We start from the raw sequence: 27,441 nt of genomic DNA on the forward strand, positions 1-27,441 counted from the left end.
GCATTTTGGTTATAATGGATCTTGGTGTAGGCCTCTTTGGGTTCATCTTGTTTGGGACTGTGCACTGTCTGAGCTTGTATATCTATTTACTTCACCAGGATAGGGAAGTTGTTTTCCATCCTTATTTCTTCAGATAGATTTTCAATCACTTGGTCTCTCTACTCTCCTTCTGGTACCCCTATGATGCATATGTTAGTATGCTTGATGTTTTCCCAGCAGCCCCTTAAATATCCTCATTTTTTTGGATTCTCTTTATATTTGCTGTTCCAATTGTGTGTTGTCTGTTACTTTTTCTTCCAAATTGCTGATTCAGTTCTCTGCTTCATCTAGTCTGCTGTTGATTCCCTCTGAAGTAGTCTTCATTTCAGTTATTGGATTCTTCCTGTCCAACTCATTCTTTTGTTTATATTTTCTACCTCCATTTTTATACTTACTATCTCTTTGCTGAATTTCTCACTGAGATCACTGAGTGTCCTTATAACCACTGTATTGAACTCTGTTATGTGGTAGATTGCTTGTCTCCATTTTGTTTAGTTCTTTTTCTGGAACTTTGTTCTGTTTTTTCATTTGGGACATGTTTCTTTGTTTCCTCATTTTGGCTGCCTCCCTGTGTTTGTTTCTAGTTATTAGATAGGGCTACTACGTCTGCTTGTCTTGGTAGAGTGGCCTTATGTAGTAGGTGTGCTGTGGGGCCCAGCTGTGCAGTCTTCCTACTCAACTGAACCAGGTGCTCCAGTTGTGTGCTATCGTGTTATAGTTGAGCCTTGGTTGCTGTTTGCACATCAATGGGAAGGATTGACCTTCAGGCTGATTGGCTGTGAGGACTGGCGGTGACTACCATTGAGAAACTATTATGCAGCAGCTGACCCTATGGAGTAGGATTTGCTTTAGCAGACTCTGGTGCCTGTCAAATCCGCCCTTTGGTTGTGTCATTTGTGGAGATGGTTGGATGGTGCTCTGTTGTGATCTGAAGCTGGCCACTGTGTTTTGGTTTTTGGATCTCTTGTGAGGGGCTTTGCTGGAGGCCAAGTTCTGCTGGTTCCTGTGTCCTACCCAGGGTCACTTGGTATGAGCTACAAAGTGATCTTCAGACGGTTGCCACTTGTGCCGGGCTTGAAAGTGCCTGGGAGAGGCTAAGCTGCAAACTAAGGCCAGCTGCCACTAGTACCAAGCTTGGGGCTGCTTAGCAAGAGGTATGGGGCATGGTGAGGCCAGGTGGTGTTATATGGGTTTTGTGAACCTTTGAGAGATTTTAGGAAAATCTGCTACATGAGCCAAGACAGACTGTTTGTGTGGAAAAGTTATTGGAAGCAGCTTGGGGGTTGGGGTAGGGGGCAACAAGTTAGGTGGGGTAGGGTCTCAGGGAATTATCAGGATGAGGTGAATGGTGTTAGCCAGATTGATGGAAACTCAGATATGACACCCATCTGTGTCTGATGCTGGGAGGGAGGCAGGGATCAACAAGGGAACAATGGCATTGCCAGCAAGTTTGTCCGAGAGAAAGCTGCCCTTCCAGCCTTTGCCCCAAAGCTAGACAATTCAGTTCCCTCCTATATGTCCCTGGCACTGTTGGAGCTACTGCCCAAGCATTGGAGCTCAGAGCAAGTGGGCCCATCATCAAGTAAGTCTCTGAGCTCCATTTTTAATCTCCAAACAATACTGTAATTCTCTGCCTCTTTGCATCTGTCTGCTTTTAGCTTCTGCCTTTCCTCCCACACTGCATATGCATTCACTAATGACTCAATGAGAAAAGCTGCCAAGAATAACACACTGAACTAGTTTTCCTTGTCTCAGGAATCCAGGATCTTCAAGCATTGGTTGTCTTGATTGCTTTCTGGTGTGTTCCAACAGTTTTAAAATTTTATCCAGGTTTTATTTTTGCTCTCAGTGGGAGGATGGTCAGCTACAAACTAATTCTTAGCTGGAATATGTTTTAGATATTTTTAAAAGTGTATATTAATGATAACTCCTCCACGAAACTTTTTTCTTATCATCTCATCAGAAAAAAAAATTCCCCCATCTACTAAATTCCTATGAATCTATTAGTTGATAGGACAGAATCTGGAGTCATTTGAATCCACTTCCACCAGGAGTTTGGACAAGTTATATAACTTTCTTTTGCCTCAGTTTTCTTATTTATATGATAGAGATAAAAATTTTTACTTAGGTCACCATGTTTTTATAAGAGGGTAAGGGGGGTGGGGGGTGGGGGGTGGGAGATGAGGGTAAGGGGGATCGAATATATGGTGATGGAAGGAGAACTGACTCTGGGTGATGAACACACAATGGGATTTATAGATGATGTAATACAGAATTGTACACCTGAAATCTATGTGATTTTACTAACAATTGTCACCCCAATAAATTTAATAAAAAAAAAAGATTAAATGAGATAATATATGTAAAAGATATAGTAAGCACTACACAAGTGATAGATATTGTTAGTAACATAACGTAATATGATGGCACCTTTCATAAATACTTTGTTATTTGAACACATATGTAACTGACTAGGTTATGCATTTTCTTATAGAGGGCAGTGTCTTCCTTATTTCTGTTTATGTCCTAGCTTCTTCGAGATATTCCCACACAGAATGTCTATTCATTACATTAATGAATGAATGTAAAATTAATTGCATACACTCAGATAGGTTAATTCAATTAAATAAAATGGTAATTTGTTTTGAAAGACCCATGGCAGAGAGAAGATTAACTACTGCAAATGCAAACTGGATCTGTAGATTTTCCTTATCCATTTTAATAGTTTTTAGCTCCCTGAAAGCAGAAATTTTGTTGTTGTTTTTTATGTCTTTATTTCTATACTTAGCTCAATTCTTAGTTAATGAGTGACACTCAATTAGTGTTTGTTGAATGACTAAAGAAATGATCATTATGTCTTATTTGTTACTACCGATTATTGAAAGTTGTCTTTTTACAAGTACTTAGACTTCAACTTATCAGGTCTCCAAATTAACCAAAAAAAAATGTTCTAACTTTTCTTTGAGGAGTCAGTTTTATGACTCTTTTTCAGTGATCTGTATTTTCCACTGACTTTATTTTAAAAGCTACTTGTAAGTGATCCACATTAGGCAGGCGTATTTCTGTTACGCTGAACTTTAATAATGCAACAGTGGCCCAGATGTCCATAGACCAACACACCAAAGAGTTTCAACACCTTCTCACGTTTTACAGCTGGCAATGAAAGACTTTCTATATGTTTCTTTTAAGCCAAGATTGTCCTTTTAAACTTTTGATCCTACCTATTTTTCATAACATTAGCCAAGTCTCATGGATTTTACTTCCTGCATGTTGCCTTCCTACATGTCCTTTGATGAAGAGAAAATAACGTTCAGAGATGTGATCTGGACAACAGAGCAACACGCAGCTGTGCTGCTCTTTTTCTCTCTGTTTTCACGTTACCTTGAAGAACGTACTCCTTTAGGCCCAAACTCTGCAATTGACTGAAGTGCATCTAGGACATGCTTTGGTCATAGGGAAAAAAAAAAAAAAAAAACTTATTTAAATTCCATTCCAGGTACAACCTCCCTTTACTTTATAGATTGAAGTGGGAAGTACAATCAGGAAAGGAAAGGGGATCATGAGTATTTAAAGTTTATCACAAATGAGAAATTTGTGAACAAAGCCTGCCCATGAGACTGAGGTTTGTGTTACATCGTCTCCTGAAATCAATCTGCAGAAAGGAACGTACATAGACAAATGCGCCAAAGAAGAAAAATCCAGTACATGCCTCATTATCCTCTGAGAAACACCAACACCAACGGTCTTTTTTTAACCTCTTGATCACCTTTTGACATTTTTCCTTTAAGTCAAATAGGCTTTGGCTCACACAACAGAAAAATTATTTTTTTAGTCAATTATAATTGATTTTGTTTTCTTTTATACAGGGTTTTGAAATGAAGAAAATACGAGTCCATGAAAAAGATATTTCTTAGATGAAGACAAGAGAAAGGAAATACCTGGGATAAAACAACTCACTGACAAGGTTACCGTTTTACTAGAAAGAAGAACTGGTAGTCTTTGAATAAATGTTTATAATTACAGCATTATATGTTCATTTATCTATCCAACAAAGACTAATTAAAATAAGCTATTTGCCAGACACTGCCAAGTGGCAAGTGAATCTATACTTGCCATGATGCCAATTTGACCAAATTTGCTACAGTCACAGTACCAAGCTCTAATCAGCATACAAACCATAAAACAATGCTATTGGGTGAGACTTTAAAGGGAAACCAAACAGCTTCTCACTTCCATTGCTTTTACTGTATGACACATCAAATCATAGTGTTCACTGGTGAATAAATGATATGCAGGACATCGTCCCCATTGTCATAAAAAACACAGTGTCCATTCAGTGTGCACCAAAGAAGAAAAATCCAGTACATGCCTCATTATCACCCTGAGAAATGCCAACACCAATGGTCTTTTTATAACCTCTTGATCACCTTTTGACATTTTTCCTTTAAGTCACATAGTCTTTCTGGCTCACACAACAGGAAAATTATTTTTTTAGTCAATTATAATTGATTTTGTTTTCAGTCAATTATAACTGATTTATTCAACAAACATTATGATTCTGTTATATGCAAAACCAACCTATACGAACACATGCTCCATTTCACCACATTCCATATTGTTGGGTTTATTGTAGGGATCAGGACATTTATCTGTAAAGGAACACGCAGCAAATATCTTAGGCACTGCAGGTCACGTGCCGTGTTTCCCCGAAAATAAGACCTAGCCAGATCATCAGCTCTAATGCGTCTTTTGGAGCAAAAAATAATATACGACCCGGTATTATATTATATATTATATTAATTATGCTATATTATATTATACTATATTATATTTATTATATTTATTATATTATATTATATTATATTAAAGACCCGGTCTTATATTATAGTAAAATAAGACCAGGTCTTATAAGAATTTTTGCTCCAAAAGACACATTGGAGCTGATGGTCCAGTTAGGTCTTAGTTTTGGGGAAACACGGTCTGTCTCTCTTACTGCTGCTGCTTTTTCTTCTTCCTCTTTTCTTTGCTCTCTCCCACCTCTGCCTCTTTCTCCTCTTTCACAACCCTTTAAAAACATAAAAATCATTTTTAGCTCATGGGCTGTATAAAAACAGGCATTGGGCTGGATTTGGTTTGCCAGCTCCTGGTCTAGGGGAATGTCTTTATCAGAATACCCAGGTCGATACTGTCCTCACTCTTGTCCTCTTTAGGATCTCTCTGTCACTAGGAGGGGAATATTAGCCTTCATGTTTCTCTTCCTATCATTATGTTTCTGCTTCAGTCTCCAGAGAGTAAATGATTAAACAAGAGAGTACACTCATATTTATATTTAGGAATAATTTTTCTAGTGAAACATAATCACCATGGTTGCAATTCCACCCAGACTGAAGACTCTTTCAATATTATTATACAGAGCAGTTTTTCTGTCATTGATTCAAATATCTGTGACAAAATCTATGGTTTTCACTCTTTGTTTTCAGAAATACAAAGTCTATTAAGATGATCTTTCGTATCAATAGAGCAGTGTGCTTTAAAATATAATTCCTAAAGAACAAAAGCATTGCAGATTTAAAATGTTAATGTGTAACCTCTAGAGTCTGTCCCCCAAGATTACAAAAGAGTCTTGGATCCAATCTTAGAAAATATAGTCACACATATTATGAAGTCTGACAAGTCCACGAACTCAACCTAGAAAAAGTGCTACATACCTCATTGCTGAATATCACTACAGTCACCTTTCCCCTTGGGAAGCTATGCATGGATGCCAGGGCCTAGTTCACCCTTCAAAGCAATTTTGGAACTCTTTTTCTGGAATGGCCATCAGAGTTGTCATCATATTACCTTTGATGTCCTGAATGTCATCCAAATGTGTTCCTTTCAATATTTCCTTTATCTTTGGTAAAGAAAGAAGTCATTGGGGGCCAGATCAGGTGAGTAGGGAGGATATTCCAATACAATTATTTGTTTACTGGCTAAAAACTCTCTCACAGACAGTGTCATGTGAGCTGGTGCATTGTCATCATGTAAGAGCCATGAATTGTTGGCGAAAAGTTCTGGTCATTTTTGTCTAATTTTTCCACGCAGCCTTTTCAGCACTTCCTAATAGTGAACTTGGTTAACTGTTTGTCCATTTGGTAGAAATTCATAATGAATATTCCCTCTGATATCAAAAAGTTTAGCAACATCGTTTTGACTCTTCATATGGACTGACAGAACTTTTTTGGCCGTGGGGAATTGGCTGACTTCCATTTGTCTTGCCTCTCCAAAAGGTCTTGGCAAACTTTGACTCTCCTTTGCTTTTGTTCATCAGTGAGCTCCTTCGGGACCATTTTTGCACACACCTTTTTCATGCCAAGATTTTCAGTTAAGATTTTCCTGTTTCTCTATCAATGTTTACTTGGTCTGCTATTCTCACAATCAGCCAATGATTTTGACACAAAATTCAATGAATTTTTGCAATGTCTTCATCAGTTCTGCTTGTTACTGGCCTCCCTGACCTCTCTTCATCAGTGACACACTCTCGCCCATCAGAAAAATGCTTAATCCATTTGTACACTGCTGTTTTCTTCATGGCATTATCCCCATAAACTTGGACTAACATGTCCCTTATTTCACTTTCACTCGTGCCAAGTTTAACTAGAAATTTAATGTTTGTTTGATGCTCTACTTCAAGCTCAGACATTCTGGTGATGGCACACAAAAACACACAACAGCAATAATGAACGCCACTCAGCAAGACACTGCCAGATGTCGACATGAACACAGTTGTGAGATACTGATATACCAAGGTTATGAAACCTTACAGAGCTGTTTGTACAGTACTGCCAATGTAAGCACATGGTGGCAAGATCACAAACGTAATTGTCAGACCTTGCATGACGATGAAAATATTAGATTGAATTTTCTATTATAGTTCTTGGAATCAATATCATGTGTTTAGTGTTATATCTAATATATGCACGCACACACATATGGGTATGCTGTATAATATTGGAATTAGGCATGCTAAGTGATTGTTTCAGTGAGGATAGTTATATGTAATAGACACTCAAACTAGCAATGGTTTAAACAAGATAGGTATTCATTTTGCTCGCACTTAAAAATCCTGATGTAATTAGTTCCTGGCTAATATGGAAGCTCCATAGTTTTCTAGGACCCAGAATGGGTCCTATCTGTCCTTCTGCTAGGACAGGATGGGTCTCTCATTCTCATGGTCTTAAGATATGGCTTCAGCCCACAAAGGGTAGAGGAAGGGCCATGTCCCTTTCATCAGGAAGAAATTCCAGAAGCAGCCCATTTCACTATGTCCCACATCCCCTTGGCCAAAACTTAGTCTCAAGGCCAAACTAACAATACAGTGGGCTGTGAACTAGAGTCTTCTGATAGACGTGGAAATCATGTGTTCAAGAGACCAGATACCGAGAAGACAACTGTCATTCCCCATAGTAATCCAAAAGTTTTAAGACTATTTATGGATATTTAAAAATAAGGGAATTATCTATAAAGGAGAAACCCATAGAGGTACTTCTGACACAGTAAGTAGAATAAACATCCCATTAAAACTATTTGGAGGGGACAGCCGGATAGCTCAGTTGGTTAGAGTGCAGTGCTCTTAACAACAAGGTTGCTGGTTCAATCCCCACATGGGCCACTATGAGCTGTACCCTCCACTAGATTGAAACAACTACTTGACTTGGAGCTGATGGGCCCTGGAAAAACACAAATAAATAAATAAAAGTTTAAAAAATGTATTAAAAATATGATTTGGAGATATTCAGCAAAGGCTTAAGGATGGAGGGGATATTTGTACTTTTGGGGTGTCCCTCATCCATCATTTCCTTGTTGTTAGCAGAACCCCTGTTTCTTTTGAGAAACTCACCTATACCCTACTGTGTGCAGTCTTGGTGGCACTACCCACAGGTGCTCTGCCCAGATGATGACCGTGGGAACTAGTTCAGCTAATGAGGTTCTTTTTTTAGGATTCCAAAACCCAATCAAGTTGGGATAACAAGTTGGGAGGAAAGGTTGGTACATGCTGTGGCCTTCCAAAGAGCTGTCATCTGCACAGCTTCTATATTTCCTGTTCTACTTGGATTCCACATTTATACAGTAAGTCCTCAATGACATACTTAATGCCATTGATAGGTTCTTAGAAATTGTGACTTTAAGCAAAATAAAATATAATGAAACTAATTTTACCATAGACGGATTGATATAAACAAGAATTAAATTCCTTTGGCATATTTCTGATCACAGAAACATCGCCAAACTTCTAAATAAAGACTGCAAATACTAATATTAAACACTGAAATAAATATGAGCCACACATACAATTAGGAAAGATTAATAAAAAACAAGTAAAATAATTTTTTCCAACCCGCTGATTCCCGTTCAGGGTCTCAGGTGGCCAAAGCATCTCCCAACAGCTCAGGGTGCAAGGCAGGACCTCACCCTGGACAGGATATCCTTCTGTTGCAGGGCTACTCACACCCACACTCACTTGAACAGGGATAATTCAGACACACCAGTTTACCTACATTCACATCCTTGGGATGTGGGAGGAAACCGGAGTACCTAGAGAAAACCCAGGCAGACATGAGAACATGCAAGTTGTATATAGAGAGTGGTCTGAATAAAATGACATTATTCAAGGACCTGCAGTTCACTCATTTCTTTATTAGTGAGCAACCCTAAATCATTCCAAATAATTATTTTTCTGCTTATGTTAGGGAGCATTACATCCTGCTAGTTACAAAACAACAACAAAAAATCTGGCTATATCTGAATAATAAGTTGTGTCCTGGAGATGAGTATGATACACACACACACACACACACACACACACACACACTCATAGCACTCGTGAAAAAGTTTAAAAAATTTACTCTATCACTTTATCTTTTGTGTGTCCCTGCTCTGTTTTATTTATTTATTTATTTATTTATTTATTTATTTATTTATTTATTTACCTGAACATATGTGCTCAAGGATAACACAGCCAACTCTAATCATATGAGAAACAATTGGAGAAAGTATTGATAATTAGGAGAGAAAGCATATATTTTGGTAGGTGGATAAAGGTAAAATGAAGCATTTTTAGGCCAGATGAAATATCGATCCACCAGACTAATGATCTTAAGTTATTTTTGTAGTTTATATACAAGGTTAATGTATTTAAAGCTCTTGTTCCTAAGAATAAAATCATGCAATACAAATGAAAATATAATTCCTGCATTAAATGCCTCTGGTCATGTGAATACTGAGGGCTTTTTATGTATGTGTATGTCTTTATGATCTTCTATTGTCATCTCAAAAAACTGAATTTCTATTAAAGTCCTCCTAAAAACTACTTTAGACTTAATGGCTATAGCATTTGTGAAAGTGTTCACAGGGTCAAATTGATTCAATTATTTTCATTTGGATGAAAGTAACAAACATTTTTGAGAGTCTATGTTGGTTCTTACCCTGGGTTGAATATTAGATTCACCAGGGAGCTTTTTAAAATACGGATTTCCAGAACATCTAAAGTCCTCTGCCCCATCCATGTGATTTCAGTACATCTAGTAAGTGCTAAGAGTTGTGCCATATACTTTATAGATAATATTGCGCTACCCTAACAGACAGGTTAGAGTAGCAATTGAGAGGTCAATCTAAACCCAATTCAAATCCTGCTTGATCACAAATTTGTTAGATAATTTTGAGCAATTTATTTAACCTCATTGTGTCTCCAGTTCCTGTGCTAGAAAATGAAGACAGTATTAATATTTGCCTTATTTGTTTGTACCTTCTATAGATGAGATGTGATCAAAACATATAGTGAATGCTGCTGCCGAGTGCCATACAACGGAAAGGCAGGGATCTTCAATATGGGAAGCGGCACATCAAGCCTTAATAACAGCGTGTGACAAGTTTCAACTTGTTCAGCAGTCAGTTGGGTGTGAGCTATGGTTGAGAGAAGGTGTCTTTTAAAGTGTGCCGTAAATCATGGATCATGAACAACACATTAACATGAAATGGGCTAACAGTTTCATCCTGCATCATGACAATGCTCCGTGTCACACATCGCTTCTGGTATACGGCAATTTCTGTCAAATAAAAACATTACGGTGTGTCCTCATCCACATTATTCACTGGATCTGGCACCGTGCCACTTCTAGCTCTTCCCCAAAGTCAAAATGACCATGAAAAATAAACGTTTGGAATAGATTCACGACATCAGGCAGCAACCACAGCACAACTGAAGACAACTTCCAGAACTGCTTCAGACAGTGGCAAGAACGATGAGATAAGTGTGTTTGACTCAAGGGGGAGTATTTTGAGTGGGATTAATGGCAATGTATCTTTTACTATAATACATTTTTTTAATTTAAACATTCACCGTAGTTTTTTTATCATACTTCATAATTAGCATTCATTATTATGAATTACATAATAACTAATTTTAAATCACAAAAACCTGCAATTACTATTATTTTCATTTCATATATGGGGAAACTGAGGTTTAGAGTTGAAAAACAAAATAACTTTCCGAAGGTTACCTGGTTGCTGCCAAGCTAAGATATGGTGCACTTGCAATGATAAAGAATATATCGTAACAAATTACTAGGGGAAGTTTGGTCATGGTGACTTTGAAATGGTTATAAAACAGCTAGATAGAGATGCTTAGTAGTCAGTCCATTATATAATGTGGCTCTGTGTTTCAGCGAGTGGTCACAGCCAGAAGTATTCCTTTGAGGGACTTTCACATATAAATTGTGATTGAATCCATGAGTAGAAGTGAGCTCATGCAGGAATCATATATATAAATAGCAGAAGACTGAGGGCATAGCTCTTGAGAACTCCAACATTTTATAGGATAGGTAGTCAAAGTTGAAATTAAAAGAAGACGAAAAAGCCAGAGGCAATAGCAAACTCTGAGAAAATGTTATTATAGAAATTTAGACAGAAAGGAGTTTCAGAAAGGAAGTGTTGGTTTAAAGTGTCCAATAAACCTGAGAGTTCAAGGAAAAAGGTGTCACATGGTTTGGGAGAGGTAAACTCTATCTGGGACCTTAAGCAGAATAGTTTCATTAGACTAAATAAGTGGGCATAGGGAGAATGTACTCCCCTTCAAGAAGTTTGGTGATAAAGGCAATGAAAGAGGACTATAGACAGGAAAGGTAGGATTATTTAATTAATTTATTTATTTTAGTGGAAAAGGAAGGTAATGAATTTGTGGCTAAATGACCTTAATTTTTTCTGGCTGCTCCTTTTGAATTGAACTACTTCGGAATGAGTATACTGTATGTATACTGTATATGCTGTATGTGTACAGTATATACTGTATATATAATGAGTATACTGTGTGTGTGTGTGTGGTGGTGTGCATGTGTGTGGTGTGTGTGCACACACATAAGTCAGAGGTGTAAATATTTTGTGGGCTTTGCTCAATTAGCTTATAAAACTTAACCTACTTGAGTCATAAAATGAGGTAACAAGTCAATAATGACTTGGAATATACTTACGATGTGACAACAGTTACTAAGTGAAAAGAAGGAAGCTGATATTTTCATTTTAAAGTTCATTGCTTATGAGGTCTGACAATTAAGTTTGCGAACTTGCCACAATGCACTTACATTGGCTGCATTGTACAAACAGTTTGGTAAGGTTTCATAACCTCGGTGTATTAGTGTCTCACAGCTGTGTTCATGTCAACGTGTGGTGGTGTCTTGCTGAGTAGGGTTCATTATTGTTGTTGCGTGTTTTCATGTGCTGTTGTGAGAATGTCTGAGCTTGAATTAGAGCAATGAACAAACATTAATTTCTTGTTAAACTTGGCAAGAGTGGAAGTGAAATCAGGGACCTGTTAGTCCAAGTTTGTGAGGATAATGCCATGAAGAAAACGGCAGTGTACAAATGGATTAAGTGTTTTTTCTGATGGGAGAGAATGTGTTACTGATGAAGGGAGGTCAGGACAGCCAGCAAAGAGCAGAACTGATGAAAACATTGCAAAAATTCATCAAATTGTGCATCAAAATCATCGGCTGACTGAGAAGCATAGCAAACCAAGTAAACATCGATAGAAAAGTAGTTAGGAAAATCTTAACTGAAAATCTTGGCATGAGAAAAAGGTGTGTGCAAAAATGGTCCCGAGGGAGCTCACCCATGAACAAAAGCAAAGGAGAGTCGAAGTTTGCCAAACCTTTTGGCGAGGCAAAATGTTTTGGGCCATGTTATCACTAGTGATGAAACATGGGTGTACCAATGCAACCCTGAAACAAAGCGTCAAACTGCACAATGCAAGTCAGCCAATTCTCCACAACCAAAAAAGTTCTGTCAGTCCAAATCAAGAGTCAAAACAATGTTGCTGAACCTTTTTGATATCAGAGGGATTGTTCATTATGAATTTGGACAAACAGTCAACCAAGTTTACTATTTGGAAGTGCTGAAAAGGCTGTGTGAAAAAGTTAGATGAAAACAACCAGAACTTTTCGCCAACAATTTATGTCTCTTGCATCACAACAATGCAACAGCTCCCACAGCGCTGTCTGTGAGGGAGTGTTTAGCTAGTAAACAAATAACTGTATTGGAACACCCTCCCTACTCACCTGATCTGGCCCCAATTACTTCTTTCTTTACTCAATGATAAAGGAAATATTGAAAGGAAGACATTTTGATGACACTCAGGACCTCAAGGGTAATACAACAGCTGTGATGGCCATTCCAGAAAAAGAGTTAGAAAATTGCTTTGAAGGGTGGAGTAGGCACTGACATTGGTGCATAGCTTCCCAAGGGGAACACTTCGAAGGTGACCATAGTGATATTCAGCAATGAGGTATATAGCGTTTTATCTAGGATGAGTGCACAAACTTAATTGTCTGACCTCATACATTGAAGAAATAGGAAATAAAAAAAGAAAGCCATGTACCAAAATGGATATAGAATGGGTAAAGAAAATGTTTATGTAGGAATATCTGAATGACTAGATCAAATAAATATTTGTCAATAGCCTCTTACTCAATGACTAAGAACTTAGTAAGGGAAATGCAAAACTGAAATCCTGTCATCTTTCTGTGAGTTGTATTATTAGTTTCCATATCATTTAAGCACAGGAACTGACTCTATCACCTATTCCCTGAAGTGCTCAGAAAGTTTCATGTTAATATTCCACGCTGAATACATGTTTGTTATTTGGAAAAATGTGGGTGTTGTAAGCATACAGGCTTGTCTACCCTGACCTCACTAAATAGTAGAAGTGAATATTTGCAAGTTCCTTAAGCATTCTGAGGTTGAGTTTTTTCATTTCCAAATAGCAATAAACAGGTTGAAGGTTTGTTGTAAGGAGTAAACAGTATAACAATTGTGATGTAATGCCATAGTATCTCAGCATAATGTTCAAGATTTTTGGTGCTGAATAAACATTTGTTGTATCCTTTTTTTCCCCTTTATGATTTCTTTTTACATTCAATGATTTTGCTTGTATTAATGGCTGTCTTCCATGATTGTGGCCCAGAACAGTCCTCCATTGCTTATTCTTGGTTTCTGACTCCTGGCCCTGACCCTGAGCTCATTGCCTCACATACTTCCTGTGTAGATGATCCATCTCCCCACCTCCCACTCCCATTCCCTCATTTCCAGGACCGTTCATTCCAGGAGTTCTTCCACCGCTCTGTATGTCATTCCTTGCCCCACGCTCCTCTCCAATCTTGACCAACCCTTTGGGTACCGCCGTCAGCTCCAGGTCCTAGCTTTAACTTCCCACTCTTTGAATTGCTTAGGGCCTTATTTCACCTCATGGCCTGCTTCAGGAATGTTTTTCTTCATCATCAACTCCATTGCACAACCACAGTGTTCCTCAAAGAACTAGATAAATGAATCATCCAGTTCATATCTATGAATGAAATTATTATTTTATTGTAAGATATCACCTCCTCCAGAAAGACTACTCTGACCTTAGAAACAAGAAACAACTTAATCCTAAATTGTCATCTGAAGGGTGCTCCATTCTCTTCAAGTCTTACACGTTAATTTTACTCTGACACTGCACTGCATCGGGGAGGCAGCATAACCCAGTGAGGACGTACGGCTTTGAAGTCTGGAGGATTTGGGATTGAATCCACGGTCAGCAAACCCGTGTAACATTGAGCTAGTTTCCTCACCTCTTTGTGCCTTAGTTTTCTTATAACTGAAATAAAGATAACACTTACTTCACAGGGTCTCTCTGATAATTAGATAAGATAATGCAGCTAAAGCATTTAGCAAAATTCCTGGGATACAGTAAGTCCTTATTCAATGGCTAGTTTGTTAATAGTTTTGTGCATGTGTATGTATGTTTTATTACTTATCACATTACATTGTATTTGTCTGTGATGTTTAACCAGTGTTGAATTTATCATAATTTCTCAAAGAATAAGACTTTATACATGTCTTTTCTGTAAATCCAACTCTTATCTTTCTTGATGAAGTATCTAATATGTTGTGATGCATATATTAGGGCTAAATAATTCTATGACGGATAAACAAATCATCCAGTTCATATCTATGAATGAAACTATTATTTTATTGTCATGTCTAAGTACTACCATTAGAGCTCACAAAATGTATAATTACTAAAACTGAGAAGCTGAATCTTGGGATAATATGAAGATAGCCTTTGGAAATAAGATTTATTTACACTTGAATTTTACTTCATTTTTATATTGTGTGTATTAATTTCATTCATATTTATTTTGTTGATATTTCACAACACTTTATAAAATTTTTTAACACTTATGAATTAGGTAAGATATATATATATATAATATATATATATATTACACATATACACACATATATGTTTATAAGAATGATACTAAAAATAACTTATTTGAATGTGTTTATTTGAATGCAGTTTCATCCAAATACCTGCTAGAAATTCAAAAGGACACTGCTACATGTACACAGTATCACTGGGAAATAAGTAGAAAAAATTAAGAGCAGTAATTTTTCTCATATATTCCACCAACACCACCTGTCATACAAAGACACTCAGAATAATGGGCCTTAGCATTCAGGAGCTGATGTTTTGTTGGAAAAGTTGTAAATTTCCTGACCCAGAAAGCAGAGCTAGTGAGTTTCCTACATTTTATGTATAGCTATATGATATGTGTATCATCACTCCATTGTTCTTCTTGAATTAGTTGTTAGTGAATGACCATATGTGCCTTTTATCTATTTTTTACTTGATCAATATTTCCTATTTCACATTTTGAATTCCTAGAGGTCACAGCATAGAACCTATATGACAGATAATAATCAAATTCCATTTTTATTGAAATAAAAAGAAAAATAGGGCGATGAAAATACTAAAGGGATTAATATATATTGTAATTGTTTATTAAGTAAATCAAAATGGTAAAATAATGGATGTTAAATACTTAGCAATAAAGAATAAGTGAGCATGAGCATCGTTTTCACTAAACCTTAAATTTACAAGAACTTGGAGGTCATATAATTAGGCTCATTTGGTGAGGACTAGCCTGTCCTTGCTAACAAATGTTTAAAATTGGCCTTTACCCCAAAGACATGATGGATATGACCACTTCAAAATGATAAAGTTAGTTATTGCTAAGCATCCACACAATTCAAGCGTGACTCAAATTTCTCTACCCAACACTGCCCTCCTCTATGCCTCTTCTATTGTACATATCCCCACAATCCATCCTTGGCTTCACCCTTTTCTTGTATGTCCCAGTAGCTTCCAGGTTAACAGATGAAAAGGTATTTTCATCTTGTTACTTGTCTTATCAAAGGGAAGCTATCTATAGTCTTTGTCTCCTGTGGAGTCTTAAGCAGCAGGTAAAGTCGCTTGACTATGATGATGCATTTGTTGGTGTACCCATGTGTCCCAATTTGTGGTTGTGTCCAAGGAAAAGTAATACCAATTATTGAAATTTATCCAAATGTCTTTGCCTTTTACCTAATCACTATGTGACACAATAACACACATATCTTTAAGTATGTCAAATTAATTTCATTAGACATTTGGTTTACTTTTAAATATTGACCACAGATCATGCATGTTTCATCTTTATAGCTAGCACACACCTAACTCTGCACAAAATTTGCACCAATTAAAGGGAACAATGATCAGACCAAAGCCCTGCTCTGAGCTCCACCATTAGGTAATCGGTGACTTTGGGCAGAGCACTTAATTTCTTTGAGCATCAGCTTCCACGGTTGTGAAAAATAAGTAAATAACACCCTGCTCACTTAATTCATAAGAGTGTTATGAAGCGATGTAAGAAAAAAAATCCCAGAGCTTTATACAAACTACAAATTGCTTTGCAAGTAAAAGTGCTGTGTACCATAAAAAATCTGGGATTCAGAATTCATTCATTCATTCATTCAGTCATTCAGTAAATCAACAAATTTTAGCTAAAACTCATCTTGGCAATGTTTTGAATCATTAAAATGTTATTTAATTGTGGCACGTTGCACAAAGCTCTTTTATTTCCACATTATTCCCTTCTTGAATTATTAGGTTGGTGCAAAAGTTATTGTGGTTTAAAAGCTAAAAATAATTGCAAAAACCGCAATTACTTTTGCACCAACCTAATATTTTACACTGGATTTGTCTGCAGATACTAGTTACATATATGGTGCTGTGTCACCATTAAATTACCAATGTAAAATGCTTCATCACTCCAAAGACTGACTAGATAGATCTTCCCATGGCTTTATTGCGGGACAACAACATATTGTTCATCTTTTTGGAAGAGTGAGAACCATTTCAAGTTAGTTCCTTGTGAAATTGATTATGACAGAGGATGCTGTGCCTTATGCATTGAATAACTGCCATTAAAGAGGATACAATCAGCAATTAACACTGCAGTGTTACAATAATAACAATTTTTAAAATCTAAAGGAATGTGGCAGGGCAAACTTCAGGTTTCATACACACTAAATTATTCAGCCCCAGTTTGACTAAGCAGATTCTTCTGAATCATCTTTCCTTCTTAAATAATATATTTTACTGTTTGATAAAACAGAGCATCACCTGAGATGCAATTTTCTACATGTACTGCTAAATGAATTACGAAAATTGAAAAATATTTATTGAGGAAAATATATTTATACTTGGCATACAAATGTATAATGATAGTTGACATTATGCCTCAGAGAGTCCATACCCAAAAAGAGAAGAAAATGAGTTACTAAAGAAAATTATTTTTTCAGTCCTCTGAAGGATTTCCATGATTTAGCCTCTCTGAGCCTCATTTTTCAATCTGTAAAATGGGCTTATCTACTTACTGTGTTATGGTCCTAAATTTAACCAAGTAATTAAGATAGGCAAAGCATCCAGCACCCTGTCTGGTACATAATGTAGTATTTAATTGTTAGTGTCACTCTTACTCCACACTTCTCTCTGGCTCCCTATGGTAAGTCAATTAGCTACGTAAAGTCTTTCAAAATTCCTAAAACATGTATTCATTCTTCCGGAAATGTTCATTAGTCCTCTAAGAATGAAATTGCTATACCAATATGTACTTGTTTAGCTCAATGGTAAAAAAAAGTACATTATAAATTTTAGAAGAACTTAGAAAAAAATGAGGGCAAGAAGGTTGCTGTAAAATTTTTTAGCTACCACATGAGATAAAGTATAAAATATGTACACAGGTTGGTCATGCTTAAAAAGTATTGTGTGTTTTACAAATTTTGTAGCAATATCAATGATTTATATTTGAGAACACATTTTCCAAAAGAGATATTATCTGTGGAGATTAATACCAATTCACATAGGCCTAATTATTTCCTAATTTGTTCCACAAATGTTAAGTAAGTTATCTACTATGTGTAAGGCACCAGGTAGTCTGTGCAATACAAATGTGAAAAAATAAAATATGAAAAAGTGAGCCATTATATAAATTAACCTATAAACCCAACTAATTCCTATGTAAACACATATTATAATAAGAACTATATAAAGACAGTTGGGGCTTTTCATAAATTTTTATTTAGGGATTTTGGAAAACTTCTTTGGGGACATAACATGGGAGCTAAGAAACAAAAGAAGAGTTAGCCAGTTGAAGAGCTGGGAAGTATCTTTGCCCTGCCCAATCCACCCTTCTCTCTGCTCTGTGAAGCAGAAGGCTGATCCACATGGATTGCATTAGTGGGTTATCTCATCCTCTGGCTTATGATTTGGTTTGGGCAATGGAAGATAGGACATTATAGGATGGGAGAAAATTAAGTTCGGTATTTATTTTCCTAGTTTTCCCTTTGTTGTGTTATGGTGAGTGACTATGTCCTCTAAAGACTATAGCTCTTGTCAGTTACCCATCTCTATACAACTATCCTTTCTAGTCCTAGAAAACATTCCCTCCTATCTGCTTTTAGGCCAAGGAATAGTAACAGCCTTCCACTTTTACTTGCCCTCAGGTACTTCAATGGTGGCACAGGAAGAAGCACAACAGGAGAATAGACATTGGAAGAACAAATGGCTTTGTCAATTGATTATTGAGACAACAATAATGATTAGGAGATCAGCTGGGTGCTTCAGGTGACCCCACAGAGATAACCCAGGAAAAAAAATGAAACTCATGAATTTCTAATTCAGATCCAGAGCTGAAAATCATAAAGCCCTAACAATAGCTCTGAAGGATCTCTCATCTTCTGTAGTCATAGGGGAGGTACGGATGCAAAATAAGCACAAAGCCTGGTTGTAAGGGCTGTAGAATGGCAGTACAGACTGAATGTTTAAACGTCCTGTGCTAAAACAAGGGTACCAGTGGGGAAGGAGCAGAAACTGAGTGAAATCTACAATGTGAGAAAATGCCAAATGAAAACCCATGGAACGCCTTATCTTTCTCTACATCTGTCAAGAAAAGTAAACCAAAAGCAATTTTGCATTCCCAGAGTCATTAAGAGGTTAGTAAAACCATCAAAGATTTTGATTATTCCTATAATATCCCAATTTCTTATAGCTATATATCTAGTTCACAAACCAAATGGGTTGTGGAAAATGAAAGTAGATTATCACAGATTTAATCAGGTGGAGACACCAATTGAAGGTGCATTTCTAGATGTGATACCTAATGGAGCAAAGCAACCCAGCCCCTGGCAGCTGGCATGCAGCAATTGACCTGACTCACCTAGATTTTTTAAAAATACCTTTTAGCAAAGATAATCAAGAGCCATTTGCTTTCACAGGTACAACAGTGTATTTTTATGATCTTGCCTCAAGGTTATGTAAGCATGCCTGTGCTGTCATAATACAGTCTCAAAGCCTCTCGATCATCTTAATATCCCATGGAACATGACACTGGTTCATTACATTTGTGACATTACGACAACTGGATCTAATGAACAGGAAGTGGCAAGCAATTTAGATGCCTTAGTAAGACATACGCATACCAGAGAGTGAAGAACAAGGCCCACACAAATTCAGGAGTATACCTTATTCTGAGAGTCCAATAGTTCAAGGACCGGCAGGATATCTTCTCCACAGTGACAAACAAGTTGCTGCAAATTGTATTGATCACCAATGATGAAAGAGGCACAAATCTTGCTGAGTTTCTTTGTGCTTGGCAAGGAATATAAATCATATTTGGTGATCTGTTAGGCTTCCCAGGTTTTTCTGTTTACAAGCTGCCCTTTTCATTGGCATTATGACTTTTTGGACGCTATGGCATTGGAAGTCTCTGTAGCATGCAGAAATATCATATGAAGCTTTGGGCTAGTCCAATAGATGAATTGCAGCTCAGACCACAAAGTTTTGGGAAGGAAGCAATGCCCTTATGCTAACTACAGTTCTTTTGAAAAGGAGCCCTTGACTCTTGGGCCCTAGTATTGCATAAAATTTTGTCTATGGGATCTTAGTGAGTTGCAATCTATAAAGTAAATGCTATCTGAATTCATCAAACCATCCACTTAGATGTGCACTGTAGCATTATGTAGTAAAAATGATGATATATTCAACTTGGTGCCCAGATACATTTGGAAGGCACAAGCTAACTTCATTGGCTGGTGGCTCAGCTTCTCAAGGCACTTGCTCCTACAGCTTCACCAACTCTTCCACATCCCACACATGGAACCACATGGACTTCCCCTGACCAACCGATGGGGGAAAGAATAACTAAACTATGGTTCACAGATAGACCTGCTTAGCATATTGATTTCAGCTAGATGATAGTCACTTTAACACAGCCCAACTCAGGGGTAGCCGTGAAAAACAGTAGTGAGAGTTTATTTATATTTATTTATATTACCTGTGGGCAGAAATCGAGGTAGTACATCTGACTGTCCACTTTGCATGGAAGGAAAGACAGACTAGGTGCAGGTCTGTACTGACTCACGAGCGGATCATCTAAATGATCAGGGACATAGAAAGAAGGAAGTTGTAATTGTGGCGGTTTATGAAACAGATCCATAGAGAACTTTCTCAAGAAAGAATACGGGGTGTAAAAATATTTTTTCCCATCAGAATAAATCCACTGTGGAAAGTGCTTTCAATACTCAGGTGGATAAGGTGTTCTTTCCTGTGGCTATCAGTCAGCCTCTTTCTCTAGCCACCACAGTGCTTGCTCAAATGACCTATGTACAGAATATTTGCGAGAGGTGGGGTTGAAAGCTATTTATGTGTTCAATAACATGCATTTCTCTTCATAAAGGCTGATCTTGCTACCACAATGCCAAGTGGCCAACCTGCCACAAGCAGGTTGATGATATGACACCATTCTCCAGCAGACTGGTCTGCTTCCTGGTGGCGATTGACTACAGTAAACTTTTCTATCATGCAGGTGACAGTGATTTGTCCTCACAGGCATTGACATACATTTCAGGTACAGAAATGCCTGACTGCCCACAGTATTGTTGCCAATACAATCCTTCTAAGTATCTTATCTATAGCCTGGCATCCTACATAATACGCGTATAATATTACAATGGGTGACATATATTACAGCAAAGATGTGTGCTGGTGGACTTGTGCCCACATAATTCACTGATCTTACCATGTCCCCTCATCACACAGAAAGCAGATGGCTAAACAGAATGCTGAGATGGCCTTCTGAAGACACAGGTATGGCATCAGCTAAAAAATGACATTGTTGGAGGCTGGGGTTCTAACAAAAAGGATGAAGCATACTCTTAAACCAGCAGCCAACATTTAGCGCCACTCTCCACAGCCAGAAGTAGCAGGTCCAGGGTTCAGGTTGTAGAGGTGAGAATGGTCCCTCTCCGTATTACACAAATAAAATGCGAGAGGAAATTTTTCTTCCCTCCAAATTTGGTTTTGGGGTGTTAATGTCCAGGAGAGGAATGTTGGTGCCCCAAAGTGTAACTGTGTACCCACCAGGAAACATACTTATAGGCTTGTTGCATTAAAAGCTGACACTGCCTTCTGAAATTTTTGCACCCTAATGTCATGTAATGAACAAATAGAAAGAGTGTCACTGTATAATCCGTGATGACAGATCAAGATTACAAGTGGAAATCAGGCTGCTGCTACCCAATAGGTACAAACTGCGATTGCAGATGGAGAATTCCCTGGGGCACCTTAACATTCCTTGTGCTCAATAATTCTGAGCTATGGAAAACTATGGCAAAACAATAAAAATGAGATCCACCAGGACTTAGATACTACAGGAATGGAGGTTTGGGTCTCCCCCACCAGACAAAGAACACCATCCAGCTGAGAGGGATAATAATGGGAACATAGCACGGGTTGTGGGAGAAGGCAGCTATCATTATCAATTTAAGCCGCAGGTCCAGCGACAGAAATGGAGGTTATAGTAGTTATGTTTTATGTTACTTAATTGTTTCTCTTATGCCCAGCCCGCCCCCCCCACACACACACCATTACCTTATATGAAGAACACCAATGGTATAGGTAAACATAACTTTTCAGATAGGGTTTTGACTGAATTGACATACTCCATGATGAAACATTAGCTCAGGGGACTCTGGAACAAATATTTCACCTTGACAAATGAGAGGATGCTGAGAGGCAAATGTGCTTGGCTGGGCTGCATATCTTTCACTTTACCTTCATATCCTTGCTTCACATTTCTGCCTGGGCTGTGTCCCATGTATGAATTGCATCAACGAGTGCCTTTGCTTTCTGGTTTCCATTTGGGTTCTGACAGACAGAGGTTTTTAGGGGAAAGAAGAGGCAACAATTGAGATTTTTCTTTTCTCTGCTTATTCCTTATTGTACAACAGCTTGTCAGGGGCTGTTTCTCTATATAAGGCTGTAATTCTTGTTCTGTGGCCTTTTCCTATAGCTATAGCTCTTTCTCTATCTCCAGATTCTGCTAATGTCTCATTCCCTTTGTTCCTTCATATCCATGGTTTGCATTAAATCTTATACATCTATGGATAATTGATTTAAGACATGTGGAGTATTGCAAAACAGCGAGAGAAAGGTACTTTTTCAATCAATGATGCTCCATTAATTGAATATCTATATGGATAAAAATACAACTTGGCCCCAACCCAAATTATACATAAAAATTGATTCCAGATGAGTCGTTGACCCAAACATTGAGAATATAACATCATTATCAACTAGAAGTAGGGGACATATATTTTTAACCAAGTCACCAAGAACCATAACCAGAAAAGAAACATCAATAGTGAACTGCATTAATATTAAGATTTTTATTCATCAAAAGACATCATAAATAGAAAAAAAAAGAAATCTACACAGTAGGAGAAAACATTTTCAACACATATAGCCAACGAAGGGCCCTTACCTGAACACACTAAACCTCCTACAGATCCAAGAAACTTACAGATAACTCAATAGAAAAAATAGACAGGGGGCTCAACGAGTACTTTTCAAAATAGGTAATCTAAATGCCAATATAAAAAGGAGCTCAACTTTGTTGTGATACATATAAATGAAAAACATAATGTGATACCCAAACACTATTTTTAATGACATTACTAATGCACAAGGAGACAAGACAATGGAAACCCTTATATGATACTTACGGGAATATCCGCTGATTTAACCACATTGAAAATTCTTTGGCATTATCAACTAAAGCTGAGCAAAGATAAACCATACATCCCAGCAGACCACACCTATGTATAGCCCAACATAATAGCATGTTTGTATACAATAAGACATATTAACAGCAATATTCAAGAACATTAACAGCAGTGATTATTCTAATATTCCTAAAACAGGAAAATACTGAAATGTCCCTAAATAAATAAGTTGTGGTAAATTCATTCAATGGTATAGTAAACAGCAGAGAAATGGACAAATAAACAGGGATGAATTTTACAAACATAAAATTGAGCAAGAGAAGCCAGACAAGGATGCATTCTATATGATTCCATTTGTGTGAAATTCAGAGAACATTTAAAACTAAACTATTGTGTTTAGCAACACAGGCTGAAGCAAGTGTTTACTCTTTAAGGCATGAAAATGATTATTTTTAAAGGATGGTGATTAAAAGATGGTACCACTACAAAACTTACAGAAATAAAAAGTACTACAAGGATATACTGTAAACAGTTGTATGCCAAGAAATTATAATTTAGAGAAAACAGACTAATTCTTGGAAACACAATTACTGAAACTCAAGAAGCAGAAAATCTGAGTAGACCTATAACAATTAAAGACATTGAATTAGCAATTTAAACATTTCCCACAAAGCAAAGCTCAGAGCCGGATAACTTCATTGGTGAATTCTATCAAACATTTAAATATTAAGACCAATCCTTCACAAATTTCTCCAAAACCTAGAAAAACAGGGAACATTTTCCAATGCATTGTGTGAAAACAGTATCACTGTGACACCAAAACCAAACAGTCATCACAGGAGAGAAACCCAGCCCACATGCCTCTGCTCTGGTGCTGTTTTGCGGGCTCAGAGGAAGTTCTCCTCAGCTGGGTTGCGAGCAGAAGGCGAGCCTGAGGTTCTGTCAGCCCTTAAGTTTACGTCAACGCTGGAGTTGACATCAACCTCACTCCAGCTTATGACGTCAGTGCTCAAGCTCACGCCCGCACTCGGGGTTATGTCAGCGCTCAAGCTTCCATCAGTCAGTGCTCGAGCTTATTGCATCAGCACCAGGTCTTTCCTCAGTCAGCGTCCGAGTACATCAGCGTGCACGTTAGGGCCTGCCCACTCTGCACGAGGAAGCCCCACCTTCCCACCCAGGATCCTCTCCCCAGAGGGATCTCCTCCTGCTACATACACTCTGGTGCTGAGACCACCCCCGTCCCCCAGGCCTTGTGCACAAGTTTTGTAGCCGTGGAGGTCCCTGGGAGCCTGTTCAAGAAAGGCAAGCTGCGCAACAAGGAACATGCAGAACTGGGAATGCAGACAACAACCTATCATACTTACCATGTCCACAGCAGCACAAGAGGTCAGGGAGGGGGGGCAGAGGCGGCTTTTCTGGTTTTGTCGACAGGCTTACCTGAGCAGAGAAGACCACGGTGAGCATAGCTTTGGAGGAGTACTTGGCTTGTTGTGGTATATGCTACACTTTGGATAGTGACAACATCCATCAAGGTCTAAATTAACATCTTGGCTTTGGTCCTGAAGAGAGAGAAATGCTTGCTGCACTGCAGCAGTTGCTAAGCTGTTCTCAGATGCTGGCTTACTGTGCATCATGAGTTTTACATCGCATTATGCTCAGGATCTCAACAATGCAAGGCAGGTGCACAAGGGTACCAGGTTACCTTTTTTTCTGAAGTATTTGTTGATACTCCTCTGCACGTATGTGAACAGAGAGATGTTAAAGGACTCTACAAAAAAGCAAGGGCTGGGGAAATTAAAGGCTTCACTGGGATTGACTCTACATGTGAAAAACCAGAGGTCCTTAAATTGATTCTGAAAACAGACAACTATGATGTATCTGACTGTATCCAGAAAGTTGTGGAATTTCTACAGGAAAGGGATATTGCACCTGTGGCTGCCTCTTATGAAATAAATGAACTGTTTATGCTGGAAAATAAACTTCCTTTGGCAAAAGCAATGTAGAACCATTACCAGTGTTGAAAATTAATGAAGTGCATATGCAGAGGGTGCAGGTTTTGGCAGGAGGTTGGGCGACCCACTAAATGGCTCTATGAGAGAAAGGGAGCATTTGAAGTCCCTTCATTTTGATTATCTTCTGGATGGGGGTGTCAGTAACTTGTCTGCTGTTCTGACAGCTACTCATGAAGATAAAGAGAGGCTGGATAGCATTGGCTCTGACGTAGGTAGGCTGCTGTGTGGCTATTGTCTGTAATCCAGAGATTTTTGAGCACAGGAAGGAGGAGCCTTGTACTAGCCAGTGGAGAACAATGTTCAAGAACCACCCCTACATCAAGATGGTTATGAAACAAGAAGATTGGCCAATTGTAGGAGATCTATAGTAATGTACAGTCATGTCTTAGACCTTCATAGTCAGTAACCACGCATTCACTCACTGACCCAGAGAAATTTCCAGTCCTACAAGCTCCATTCATGGTAAGCACCCTACAGAGATGTATCATTTTTTATTTTTTATACTGTATTTTTACTGTACCTTTTCCATGTTCAGATATGTTTATACACACAAATACTTACCATTGTTATAGTTACCTACAGTATTCAGTACAGTAACATACTATAAAGGTTTGCAGCCGAAGAGCAATAAGCTATACCATATAGCTTAGGTTTATAGCAGACTAGGTTTGTGTAAGTGCACTGTATGATGGTCACACAATGATGAAATTGAGAGCCTAGTGATGCATTTCTCAGAACGTATCCCCATTGTGTGGTGCATGACGGTAATGTTATAAAGGAGAAGGATCATACAGCCATCTTAATAGGTGCTGAAAAATTACTAAATAAAATATAAAATATAACATGCTTTCATGATAAAAATGCTCAACAAACTAGAAACAGAAGAAACTTTTCTCAACTTGACAAAGGACATCAATATTACCCACAACTAATACCATACTTAACAGTGAAAAACTAACCACTTTCCCCTTAAGACAGGATATCTTTTCTTGCCACTTCTATTTAACATTGATTAGAGGTTCCAGCCAAGGCAGTTAAGCAAGAAAAGTAAAAACATACAGATTGGAAAGGAAGAAGTAAAGCTATTTCTATTCACAGATTATATGATCTCATAATTAGAAAACCTTAAGGACTACACACACACACACACACACACACACACACACACACATATCTTAGAACTAACAAAAATGTTTAGGAAGGTTACAGAGTACTACATCAATATACAAAAATCAATTGTATTTCTGTACACTGGCAAGTAACAATTTTCAAATAAAATTAAAACAATTCAATTTACAATAGCATCAAAAAATAAATTATTAGGTATAAATTGTTTATAAGTGCAATAGGTACACTGAAAACTACAAAGCATTGCTAAAAGAAATTTTAAAAGATCCAAATAAGTGGAACGGCATGCTATGTTTTTCATAATAAAGATTGAATATCAGTATGCCAATACTCCCCAAACTGATTTATAGGTTTAATGTAATCTCTATCAAAATTACATCTGGTTTGTGTACAGAAATTGACTAACCAATCTAAAATTTAAATGGAAAGTAAAGCGTCCCAGAAAAGACAAAACTATTTTGAAAAAGAAGAATGAAGTTGGAGGATTCACTTCCTGATGTCAAAACTTCCTAGAAAGCTATAGTAACTGAGATGGTGTGATACTGACAAAAGAACAGACTAATAAACCAATGTCACAAATATGAGAATACAGAAATAAATCCTTACACTTATAGTCAACTGATTTTTCACAAGGTTGCCAAGGCAACTGAATGGGGAAAAACCAGTCTTTTAAACAAATTGTGCTGGCACTACCGGATACCTACATGTATAAGAACAAAGTTGGTCCTCCGTCTTACACTATACACAAAAATTAACTCAAAATGGATCATAGACTGAAATGTAAGAGTTAAAATTATAAAACTCTTAGAAGAAAACATAAAAGTATGACTTTGTGACCTTGGGTTTAAGCAATGGTTTTTTAGATATGATACCAAAATCACAGCAACAAAAGAAAAATTAGACAAATTGTATACATCAAATTTTAAAACTTTAATTCTACCAATGATACCATCAAGAAAGTGAAACACATGCACAGAATGGGAGAAAATATTTGTAAAACAGTTTTGTTTTTGTAACATTTTGTAACATTTTGCAGTTCCTCAAAATGTTAAACATAGAGTTACCAACATGACCCAATAATTTCATTTCTAGGAGCAAACCCAAGGGAAATGAAAACATAGATTCACACAAAAACTTGTACATAAATGTTTACAGCAGCATTATTCATAATGGGCAAAAGATGGAAATATTCCAATGTCCATCAACCAATGAATGGGTAAATAAAATGTAGCATATCTGTAAAATATTATATGGCCATCAAAAGGAGTGAAGTACTGACACATGCTACAATGTGGATGAACCTTGA

The 27,441-nt window shown here is 37.5% G+C and overlaps 1 pseudogene; it reads left to right on the plus strand.

Moving 5' to 3' along the window:
- The window catches only part of LOC109455448 (bifunctional 3'-phosphoadenosine 5'-phosphosulfate synthase 1 pseudogene), a 176,098-nt pseudogene extending 150,723 nt beyond the window's left edge, over window positions 1-25,375 (plus strand).
- Window positions 25,376-27,441: the final 2,066 nt, after the last annotated feature.

The sequence above is a fragment of the Rhinolophus sinicus genome, chromosome 7 (genome assembly GCF_057876585.1).
Source record: "Rhinolophus sinicus isolate RSI-liver-muscle chromosome 7, RSI-T2T, whole genome shotgun sequence".
NCBI lineage: Eukaryota > Metazoa > Chordata > Mammalia > Chiroptera > Rhinolophidae > Rhinolophus > Rhinolophus sinicus.